At 45.7% G+C, this 12,406-nt stretch overlaps 2 pseudogenes; both read right to left on the bottom strand.

Annotated features, from left to right (window-relative positions):
• Window positions 1–720: 720 nt before the first annotated feature.
• Window positions 721–2,719, bottom strand: LOC101154513 (cyclic AMP-dependent transcription factor ATF-4-like; annotated as a pseudogene).
• A 140-nt stretch (window positions 2,720–2,859) lies between these two features.
• On the bottom strand, window positions 2,860–3,637 carry LOC101130450 (endophilin-A2-like; annotated as a pseudogene).
• Window positions 3,638–12,406: the final 8,769 nt, after the last annotated feature.

Here is a 12,406-nt window from a genome sequence, read left to right as displayed (position 1 = left end):
GCGATTCTTCTGCCTCAGCCTCCTGAGTAGCTGGGACTACAGGCGCGCACCACCACGCCCAGCTAATTTTTGTATTTTTAGTAGAAATGAGGTTTCACCATGTTAGCCAGGATGGTCTCGATCTCTTGACCTCGTGATCTGCCCGCCTCAGCCTCCCAAAGTGCTGGGATTACAGACGTGAGCCACAGCGCCTGGATGACTTTTTATTTCTAATTAATAAGGTCTGTATAGTAATATCTGTCTTTTGTTACTGATATTGGGTGATTTGTATCTTTTTTGTTTTCAGTATTTTGCAGTCAGTCTTTTCAGGGGTTTATTAATTAGTCTTTTCAAGTAATTATGTGCTTTGTATATTTTTCTCTTTATAAGTTTTTTTCCTGCTTTTTTAAATTATTATTTTTATTTTTTTTGAGACAGAGTCTCACTCTGATGCTAGGCTGGAGTGCAGTGGCGCTATCTCGGCTCACTGCAACCTCCGCCTCCCGGGTTCAAGCAATTCTCCTGCCTCAGCCTCCTGAGTAGCTGGGACTACAGGCGTGTGCCACCATGCCCAGCTAATTTTTGTATTTTTAGTAGAGATGGGGTTTCACCATGTTGGCCAGGATGGTGTTGATCTCTTGACCTCGTGATCCACCCGCCTCAGCTTCCCAAAGTGCTGGGATTACAGGCGTGACCCACCGCACCCAGCCCTTTTTCCTGCATTTTTAATAAAAAACTCTTCGGTGGTGGTCGTTAACCTTGGCTTCCAATTCAGAATCAGCTGTGTCACTTTAAAAAATACAGCTGCCGAGGCCTCAACCCTACAGATACTGAGTTGTTAGACTTGGGCTGGGCCATTGATGCTTTTATGGGTTAAAAAGCATCACAGGTGATTCTGATATACAGTCACAATTGAGACCTACTTATTCATATAACTTTCTTTTATTTTTCTTTTCTGAAACTGTCTCACTCTGTCACCCAGGCTGGAATGCAGTGGCATGGTCATGGCTCACTACAGCCTCAACTTCCTGGGCTCGAGCGATCCTCCTGCTTCAGCCTCCTGAATAGCTGGGACTACAGGCATGAGCCACCATGCCTGGCCTATAGAACTTTTATACCTACTAAAAAAAAAAAAAAGATTTTACATTATCATCAATACTTTATGGTTTTATAAAAAGTCTGTAGAGAGGCTTGGTGGAGACGGTGTTTCCCACTACCTTCTCAGGCCCCTGCACTATGTGAGGCTGTTCCAGCTCCCTTGGGGCTGGACCCTCAAGCCTTTTTTCTTTGGCAGTGTTGTCCACAAATGCCTGGGCATCCTGTTCTTTCCTAGTGCTGTGCTTTGCCACCTCTTTGAAGTTTCTTTTCTGGATTCTCCTTGGGCCCATGAGGACTCTGTTTTACTCTCTGAAGGTTTTTGCCTAACTTTGAATCTGCCAGGCTGTTTTCCTGTGGTTGGACAGTTTCTTTTTTTTTCCCCCTACAAAATAATTTATTGGAACACGCAGCTTCAGCAGAGACTCTATGTACAAGCACATTGACGCTCCTGACTACCGTCAACTAGGGGACCCTTTTCTTCCCCCTTGCCTTGCGGACCTCTTCTATCAAATCTTTCAGGTACTGGATCTCCTTGGCCAGGGAATCCGCCCTCTCTTTTAGAGCCTCGTTCTTTTCCGGCTCTTTGCACTCACCAGTGAGAGCCTCCTGCTCCACCCTCTTCTTCTGGCGGTACCCAGTGGCTGCTGTCTTGTTTTGCTCCATTTTTTTCAACTTCTTATCCAGTTTCTCACCCTTTACTTTTGCTGCTACCATCTTCTCTCCAGGAGGATTGTAAGGTTTGGGGCGGGCAGACCCACAGAGAACACCTGGAGATGGGAGGCTCCTATTTGGAGAGCCCCTGGTAGAGAGGCTATGCTGAGGAGACCCTAGATAGGACCCTGGGCTCATACAGATGCCACTATCATTATCTGAAGGGGTGTCTTCCTCCTTTATGCACTGAGGGATCATGGCAACGTAAGCAGTGGAGTCTGGCTTCCTATCTCCTTCAGGATATCCACTTCACTGCCCAGCTCTAAACTGAAGGAATGACCTGGAGTGGAGGACAGGACCCCTGGGGAAAGGGGAAGAGGTTGCAAGAAGGTGAAGGGGGCAACCTGGTCGGGTTTTGTTAAACTTTCTGGGAGATGGCCAATTGGGTTCACCATCTGGGGGTCTCCTTATTAGTCTCCTGGACTAGGGGGGCAAAGAGATCACAAGTGTCATCCAACGTGGTCAAAAGGTCATCTGGCATGGTTTCCAGGTCATCTATACCCAACAGGGCATCAAAGACGAACTCCTTCAAATCCATTTTCTCCAACATCCAATCTGTCCCGGAAAAGGCATCCTCCTTGCTGTTGTTGGAGGGACTGCCCAACCCATCCACAGCCAGCCATTCGGAGGAGCCTGCCTTAGCCTTGTCCCTGGAGAACGCATGAGGTTTGAAGTGCTTGGCCACCTCCAGGTAGTTATCTAAGAGACCTAGGCTTTCTTCAGCCCCCAAACCCGACTGGTCGAAGGGGGACATCAAGTCCCCCACCAACACCTCGCTGCTCAGGAAGCTCATTTCGGTCATGTTGCGGTGCTTTGCTGGAATCGAGGAATGTGCTTAATTCGAAGGTGTCTTTGTCGGTTACAGCAACGCTGCTGCTGAATGCCCTGAGAAGCGCCATGGCTTAAGCCGCTGGGGGGTGCCGCTGCAAAGGCCAATGCTGCCACAGGCACTGCTGCCTCTGATACGCCATGGTGGCCGTGGACCCTGAGGGCGGGAAGGAGAGAAGGCGCGCACGTGCGGAGAAAACTGCATCTGCGGGCGGGCGCAGTAGAAATGCGGTTGGACAGTTTCTATTTGTTTTCAAATATTTGATGTGAGGAAGATTTCCGCATCCTGCGCTTGAGCTTCGCTGCCAGCTCGTCCAGGATCTGAAAGGCCTGCCAATGGTAGTACAGCTGCGCCTCCACCAGGACCGGGAGTTGACTCACCTGCTCAATGTCGGTGTCCAGGAGGTTGCGCGTGCTGGTTTCTGCTACCTCCTTGGAGTCCTCAAACTTCTCCAGCGCCTGGCGCAGCTCCTCATCGGGGATCTTGTCCTGCCGCTTCTTTTAGTCTAAGTCCAGGCGGCGGCCCTCCAGCTTCTACAGGTGGTGCTGGATCCCCTTCAGGTCTTTCTCACACAGGTTCTGGAGGAGGTCAATGAATTTCTGCTTGACCTCTATGTCCAGGGAGTCCTTCACCTCTGCCAGGTGCTTCATGGACTCGCCGGCATCCAGCAGTGCGTCACTGAAGTTGGACTCGTTGCCCAGCTCCTGGTGGCGGATCAGGCACTCGCTCAGGAGCCCCTCCGACTGCGGGTAGCCGGGGTTCTTCACCTGGCCCCGGATCTTGCACACCGTGTTGAGCATGGTCAGCTTAGCCTGCGAGGCTGGGTTGGGCTGCAGGTACTTGATGGTCCTTGCCAGCATTTCCGTCACCGCCTTGCTGATGACATCTCCATCTTTTTGAAGTCATCGTCCAGCTTGGTCCCCTCAGCCCCTCCGACCTTCTCACTGACCAGCTGGCTCGCCTTGTAGAACTGCTTCTTCAGCCCTGCAACCGACATGCTGCCTCCCGCCGCCGAACCTCCCTCCCGGACCGAGCCAGCGACAGGCTCCCAGGCGCGCGACCCTATGCACGCCTCAGGGGCCCCACGACGTGCTTGCCAGCTCTGCGCCTGCCCCGGCGCCGCCTCGAGTTCATGATTCTTTAGTCTCCTTCAATCTAGATCTGTTCGCAGGATTGTTTTAAAGTATACTGACAAAACTTTGAGACTGTAAGTGACCTGAGATATACATTATCCTTACTTGAGGATAGTAATTTTTCAATACGCATTAAAGATCATTACACATGAGCCAAGAAAAAAAAAAAGTCTGTAGAACCTCCTTCAATGATAGATTAAAGGTTACATACCTTTTAAATTAATACTTTTTATCTCCTGCACATTCTTCATGTTAAACTTGACTCTAGTGGAGATATAGAAATATATATATATATAATTTTCTGTATAGTTAGCCTTTCCTTTAATTACCAAAAACCCATCAGTTCCTTAAGGTTTTCTCATAAGTTGAAGTTCTGAGCTAATCAATCATTACATTACTTTTTCCTGAGCCTTTAAAAAAATTCTCTACCTTCTTTTTAAGTTGTCGAACAATAAACTGACACATTGATTTACTATAAATCTGAGTAGAACTGGCTTAAGAGAGATGTGTGTGTGTGTGTGTATAGTAAAGGGACACAAGCATAGGTGAGAATTAAGAGATTTTAAGGATGTTACCATGTCTTCCTTTTAGCACCCTTGGCTGGGCGCAGTGGCTCACGCCTGTAATCCCATCACTTTGGGAGGCTGAGGTGGGTGGATCACTTGAGGTCAGGAGTTCAAGACCAGTCTGGCCATCACAGTGAAACCCCATCTCTACTAAAAATACAAAAATTAGCCAGGTGTGGTGGTGGGCGCCTGTAATCCCAGTACTTGGGAGGCTGAGGCAGGAGAATTGCTTGAACCTGGGAGGCGGAGGTTGCAGTGAGCAGAGATCGCACCACTGCACTCCAGCCGGGACAGAGTGAGACTCTGTCTCAAAACAAAACAGCACCTTTGATTGCTGCGTTGCCCATTAAGTTGTTGGCTAGTTATGATCACCCCTCAGTCTCCTTGTTGTGTTATCTGATTGCCATTTATAGACAAGAGAATAGAATCTATTCCAGGAATGGGTCCAACAAGGCACAAACCTGGCCTCTTTCTTTTCAAAAGAAGATAAGCCTGGGTTGTCCCTGCTATCCCAGCAGGACAAGAAATTATCATAATCAATGAGTAGGAATATTAACTTCGAGTACAAGTAGAGGTTAGAAACGATCTGAAGAATTTAGATGACTTGGAATTGATAAGCTGGCACAAAAGTGGTACCCAGGAATGCCAATAGTGAGCTCTCAAAATTAAATATTTGCTGGTCCTGATATGAGTAGAATTCATGGAGGGATGGTTGGTTTTCTATCCAGAGTCCTGGTGATGGGCTGGATGTTTCACTGCATGGTGAAGATGATCTTCCCAAATTAGCACTTAGATTTTAACAGCCAGGGCAGAATCTCAAGTGATGACTTGAAAGTGGCATTGTCGTTCACAAAGTCATCTCGACTATCTCTACTTATGGAATAGCCAGAGCTCATTCATAGGTTAAGCAGTTCTACAGCTTTCCTGATAAGTCATTACTGAATCAGTATGTCTTATAAGATGTGATTCCATGAAAAGAATAGTGACATTGGAATCTGACAGATCTGAGTTCAAATACTGGCTGAACCTTTTTTACTGGTCTACAAAATGAAAATATTTACCTGGGGGCTGTGTTTTAAGGGTTAAAGAAAAGAATAGACAGCAATGACTCAGTGTACAGATGCAGAGATGCAAATGCAGTTCTCACAGGGAAATTCGTCATCTGGGCAAGAATTTTAAGGGTTATCCTGAACTGCATAGGGCCCACAGGTGGGTTTTAAATAATTGGAGATTTTTATCAAGGTATCTAGGGAGCTATGGGCCTCTGGCAAGTGCATGTGTTCATATTAGCCAGTGTGACTGGAAGACAGTGTTATTGAAGGGATTGGGGCTTATGCTTGATATAAAAATTGCAGTATTTCAGATCTGATTGAGCTGAGTGTGATGGTGCATGCTTGTAGCTTGAGATACTCCAGAGGATGAGGCAGGAGGATCGCTTGAGCCCAGGAGCTCAAGATTGCAGTGAGCTGTGATCGCACGATTGCATTCCAGCCTAGGCAACAGAGTGAGACCCTGTCTCTTAAAAAAACAAAAAAAAATCCAGATCTGACTCTTATCCTGTTTTAGATATATTTTTCTTTAGTCATCTTATTGAATGGCCTAAACTTGATTGATAGGGCATGATGAGTTGACAGCTTTATTTTTGTTTTTACTACTACTTCTTTTTTCTTTCTTTTTTTTTTTTGAGACAGAGTCTTGCTCTATCACCCAGGCTGGAGTGCAGTGGCACGATCTCGGCTCACTGCAAGCTCCGCCTCCCAGGTTCACGCCATTCTGCTGCCTCAGCCTCCCAAGTACCTGGGACTGTAGGCGCCCACCACCACGCCCGGCTAATTTTTTTATTTTTAGTAGAGATGGGGTTTCACCGTGTTAGCAAGGATGGTCTTGATCTCCTGACCTCGTGATCCGCCTGCCTCGGCCTCCCAGAGTGCTGGGATTACAGGCGTGAGCCACCGCGCCCGGCCTTTTTCTTTTTTTTTGAGACGAGTCTCGCTCTGTCGCCCAGGCTGGAGTGAGTGCAGTGGTATGATCTCAGCTCACTGCAACCTCTGCCTCCTGGGTTCAAGCGATTCTCCTGCCTCAGCCTCCTGAGTAGCTGGGACTATAGGTGTCTGCCACCACGTCCAGCTAATTTTTGTATTTTTAGTAAAGATGGGGTTTCACCATGTTGGCCAGGATGGTCTCGATCTCTTGACCTCGTGATCTGCCCGCCTCAGCCTCCCAAAGTGCTGGGATTACAGGTGGAAGCCACTGCGCCCGGCCCACTATTACTTTCAAAATGATCTTTCCCTTCCTTGCTCCTTGATAGCATCTAAAAAAGATCTCAAAGGTTTATTGTCATGTGTGAGTAGGAAAACAGAATTATCTTCATGTATGAAAGAGCCCAGACTAATCTTAATCTAAATTCACTCTCATTCGTTTCAGTCCGTCTCAAAAAAAACAAAAACAAAAATAACAACAACAAAAAAACTGTCATTGTCTAGATGCAGTGGCTCATGCCTATAATCCCAGCACTTTGGGATGCTGAAGTGGGAGGATCACTTGAGCCCAGGAGTTCAGGGCCAGCCTGGGCAACATAGTGAGACCCTGCCTCTGTTAAAAAATAAAAATTAAATTTAAAAAACCTGTCATTTATAATAGTCTCTTGATTCAATGTCCTTTATTATGACAGGAGCCCAATTACTAGGTCGTGTTACTAGGTCTTGTAGGGGGCATTTTATGGGCTCTTCAGAGAGCCCTGTAGAAAACCTTCACAGGCCATTCATTCCCTGATGGCTTTGGGTTTTCTGGCTGACCTCTTACTATTCCTCTTGGGTCCTGCCCTAGTCATCCACACTTTCCAATGGCACTTTGGAACATCACCCCGATTGCCTTCTTCACCACCCATTTGGGTATAGGACGTTCACCACCTTGTCCTAGTAAAAGGCAGAAGTGCAGGTGCTGCTGCTGGCCCACTCCAACAAGCCTCCTGCTTTCAGGCTGCTTCAGTGGAGGTCACACACCTGCCTCTAGGCCTCTGCCTAGGTTTTCCCAAGAGCTTTCTTGGGCTCCATTCTGGTTGCAGCAGGAGCGGGCCCACGGAGTTTCTGCGGCTCAGCAGGTTTGGGATGGGGGGTGTCTCAGATGCCAGTCTTCCCTCCTGGGAAAAACTTGGATCTGCAAGTGGCTCTCTCAAGGTCCACCTCCATCCCATTCCTCACTAGGAAGGACAGAGAACATAATAATACTCTAGACTGTTATGAATTCCCTTCCAGGAATCCTCCCTTAGTGTGTCTGGACTCTTCTCTCCTATAGGATGTTGGGAGTGAAGGTGGACCAGTTTGGACACCTCTTACCAGCCCCTCTCTTTAGAATATAAGGCGCTGTCACCTATGGGACAGGGCTTTGAGGCTTTACTCAAAACTCTGGGCAACAGAAAAGTTCGTTCCACATCCTATAAACGTAGATGGGATCATGACAAAAACAACTGGGTTAAAAAATAATCCATCAATTGATGGAGTAGAAAGGAGACTACATCTTCTTTTAGTTCCCTGTGAGACCAGTGACTGCAAACAAACATTTTCCTAACAGAGTTTCTTATTGTCCTAATCCTGGCTGCAAGGACACGTCTCCTGGCCAGAAGCCCATGAAACCATTTTGACTTCTTTCCCATTCTCAAATCAGGTTCCCTTAGGACTTTTCCCTAGAGCTAATTCAGAAGCTCAGAAGGGTTACAGATGAGTATTTTAATAGAGACCTTCTGGAATGCCTTCACTCCCAGTGGTGAAACTTTCAAACCCAAAGATAGTTTGATGGAGAAGATAGCAGCAAGTTCCTAAACTCTAACTGCATCAAATTTGGTGAGTCCCTAAGTTATTTTCCTCCACTACCTTGCACATATTTTCCTCCACTACCTTGCACAATACTTCTGGCTTGAAATAGTGATTGATTAATGTTTCTCTTTCTGATACATACGACTACACACCTCTCCATGTGTAACCACAATAAAGAAATGTTTTTGATGTGAGAATAATCTGCCACAGATCTATATGACAAAAAGCTGTGTTGAAGTTACGATTTAATTAGTTCTATTTTTATTTCTCATTATTTTCCCCTTCAAAGCAGGTGGCTAAAAACAGTGGCAGTTTTAGGTGAACAGCATCTCCTTCCTCAAACTCTTTCTCTAAATGTGGATTCCCACTAGAATGCAGATCACATTCCCTCTCAGGGAAGGACATGCTGTTGGCCACATGGCCAGTATGTCATCAAGAGTTTCCACCCACACCCATTTAAAAAATTCCTTTTGTCCTTTATAAAGGGAGTTGGGAAGACAGAATATTTTCTTAACAAATCTTTAGTGTCCATTTCTCTGCAGAGGAAGCCATAATCACTTGCTGATGGAAAAATATTAGCAACTGCAAATGCGGGATTCAGGTGAGGGCTGCAAGCCACCAGCAGGAGCAGGTGAGCCACCTGGCAACAAAGACCCTGTTTAAACCTCAACATAAGCACAAAGGAGGGTTTTATTTGACGGTCTTTGGTTTTTCCATCGACTTCAGTGAGAAACTTTTTTTTTTTTTTTTTTTTTGAGACGGAGTCTCGCTCTGTCGCCCAGGCTGGAGTGCAATGGCGCGATCTCAGCTTGCTGCAACCTCTGCCTCAGCCTCCTGAGTAGCTGGGATTACAGGCACCTGCCACCATGCCCAGGTAATTTTTGTATTTTTATAGAGACAGGGTTTTACCGCGTTGGCCCGGCTGGTCTTGAACTCCTGACCTCAGGTGATCTGCCTGCCTCGTGCTGGGATTACAGGCATGAGCCACCACGCCTGGCCTTTGGCGAGAGTTTTTCCTTTGGTCTGGTAGATTGTCTAGGCAACCCATCCCATGAGGCCATAGGATAAGGTGAAGAAAGACTGCCATGGTGCCAAACCCTGGCTTCAAGTCTTGACTCAGTTAATTACTCACCATGGGCATGTCACCTAAATTCTCGGCATCTCATTCTCCTCAGTAGCAAAACTAATAATATCTGCTCTTCCAAAACTCAAAAACATTTCAAGATATGTTCAGTAAAACTACCAAAATTTGTAGAAGTGCTTTGTACACCTGTAAGCCCAACACAACCATGTGATAAGGAAATTTCACAGAGACAAGTCATTAGAAAAAGGAGAGCAGGTTACTGTTGTAGTCAATTGGAAGCCAAGCTCCTGTTCCCAGACCACATGCTTGGCTTCCCATGGTCCTGAGAATAGAGACTATGTTCCTTACTGAGGCCTACAAGGCCCTACAAGGTCTGGCTTCTTCCTACTTTGCCAGCTTCACCTTATGCATCTTCATTACCCCTCCTCATCTGGAACTGCTACCCACCCTTTACTGTTCAGCCCGTAATCGCTTCCTTTGAGTACTGATCCATGAATCACTGACTAGGTTAAATCCCTCCTATTGCATGATTTTTTTATGTATATATATTTTTCTCTTTTTTACATTCATAAAGGTTGATTAAACTATTGGATGATCTTATAGAACCATGTCCCTTTCCAAATTTGTAAAGGTTGTCAAAGTTACTATTTACATTTATTTGAGTGATTTTACATTAATATTTGTCTCCTGGCTGGGTGCGGTGGCTCACACCTATAATCCCAGCACTTTGGGAGGCCGAGACAGGTGGATCACTTGAGGTCAGGAGTTCGAGACCAGCCTGACCATGGTGAAACCCTGTCTCTACTAAAAATACAAAATTAGTGGGGTGTGGTGGCACACACCTGTAATCCCAGCTACTTGGGAGGCTGAGGCAGGAGAATTGCTTGAGCCTGGGATGCGGAGTTTGCAGTGAGCCAAGATCGCACCATTGCACTCCAGCCTGGGCAAGAGCAAAACTCCGTCTCAAAAAAAAAAAAAAAAAATTTATCTCCCTAATTTGCCTGAATGAGGGACAGGAATATATTTTGTCTTACCATTTTATCCTGGTTCCTAGCACATGGTCAGTGCTCAATAAATATTTGTTAAGTGAGTGAATAAATGATCAGATGGATGAATAATGAAATTATTCTTTCATGTAGACCCTGGAAGGTCAAGAAAATGCTTAGATAATTGAGCCTCACCCCTGATTGAAACTTTGTCCAAAGAGCTTTGAAACTTTATTGAGAAGGAGTAGCTAATAAAACAGACATTAGAAACCACTTTCTGACTTACCAGACACAGAAAGCCAGAATACACCTTTGATGCAAACTGGCCCTTTGTACTCAGAGCTGTATTTGCCTAGGGATCATTTTGATTTGTGCATGCCAAGTAGACATACACAAAAGGACGGGCATAAAAGGAGAAGGAGCTTTCTGGAGAAACTGTGACTTCCAGAGAAATCTGCTCTGGGTAAGAAGGTAAGAGTTGCAGAAGGTGAAGTTGCACCTGTGCAGACTCCATTTCTGCAGGAAAAAAAAAATGGTATTTTTCTAAGGAGGGAACTGTCCTGGGCTACTTTGGCAAATTTTTTTACTCTTGTGTCATAGTGTGTGTATTCTTGCTTGAGCAATGGCTGTCTTGTGATATTGGGGCTATTTTATCAGGAGGCGAGAGGCATTGTGAGACCTCAGAGCTGAGCTGTCAAAGCACAGCACCAGCTTGGGGAGGGCGGAATGTCCCTGGTACTGTGAGGAATGCAGCACGCCTCTGAACCTGGAGAAGTGACCTACTTGGGGCATTAGGAGCCATCCCCTTTAGCTGCTCTCCTGAGGGAATTGTTGGCAGGGCCAATGGTGATTCTTGAACTGATTACAGGAGTGGAGGACAGGTGGCAGGGAGAGGAACAAGGTGGATGCTGCAGGATAATTGCAACTGACAAACAGGTTTATGAGCAACAGGAGGCTCCTCCTTGAGGACCTGCAGAAATGCCAGAGGAAGACCTGAGGTGGGGTAGTCAGGAGAGAGCCTGCCATTGCAGGCAGAGCAAGCAAAGGAACTTAGGTTATCGTTATGGAAGGGACTTGATTTGTAGCCACAACCTGGGTAGGTCTGCTGACACTCAGGTTAAAATTTAAGAGGAGGCCAGGAGTTTGATAACAGCCTGGGCAATATAGTGAGACCCCATTTCTACAAAAAATTTTAAAAATTAGCTGAGCTTGGTGGCTCATGCCTGTAGTCCCAGCTACTCAGGAGGCTGAGGCAGGAGGATCCCTTGAGCCTAATAAGAGTTTGAGGCTACAGTGAGCTATGATCATGCAACTGCACCCCAGGCTGGGCAACAGAGTGAGACCCTGTCTCAAAAACAAAAACAAACAAACAAAAAAAACACAGCAAAACAAAAATTCAAGGAGTTTATACTGTGATTTTGCACTTGGTAAAAGACATTTCTGAGAAGCTACTTCTTTCATATACATGACCACACTGGGCAGTATTTGGACACAGTCATTCTAAGGTAATCACTGGGTCCCAGTTTGCTTGGGACTTTCCTAGTTTTAGCACTGAAAGTACCTTGTTCTGGGCAAACCAGGAGGGTTGGTCACCCTACCACTCACTCAGACTGACTGTTAACCTTCAGGTGGGGAAGACAGTAGACTGCTCATCGCCTCACAATGTAGCAGAAACAAGCCTATGTCTCTCCTTTGGGATATTAAGGATCTATAAAACAGCAAAGGTATATTGTGAAGTTGTCTTTCAAATGGTACACCTGAGGCTGAAAATGGACACAAAGAGAATTTCTGTCCTAAGATGCTGTTCTGGAACAATAATTCATTTTCCTTTGCCAAGGTACCTTCTTCAAGTTTTATTTTTATAACCTATACAGAACAGTAAGTGCCTCTTCACACTAGATTTTCTCTGATGGTTGCAATTTTGTAATATATTTTTCCTTAGTAAGAAAAGAATCAAATATGTAATTAAGGTTATGAGTTTTTAAAGCATTTTTATCTAAATAAAATCTCAAATCAGAAAAATACGTTTGTTAGACATTGTGCCCTGATTTTTTATTCTGAAATGAGGACTACCATATCATCAAGACAATCACATCCTTGATAAGTGGGACAGTGACCACCACCCCCAAAATAAAGCAAACAAACCTAGAGTGAGAAAGGAGTCTACAGACTTTCCTTTATTCCAGAGATCCTTGGCAGAAGCCAGTC

The sequence above is a fragment of the Gorilla gorilla genome, chromosome 9 (assembly GCF_029281585.2).
Source record: "Gorilla gorilla gorilla isolate KB3781 chromosome 9, NHGRI_mGorGor1-v2.1_pri, whole genome shotgun sequence".
Lineage (NCBI taxonomy): Eukaryota > Metazoa > Chordata > Mammalia > Primates > Hominidae > Gorilla > Gorilla gorilla.
This window is presented reverse-complemented; position numbering and strand designations above follow the sequence as displayed.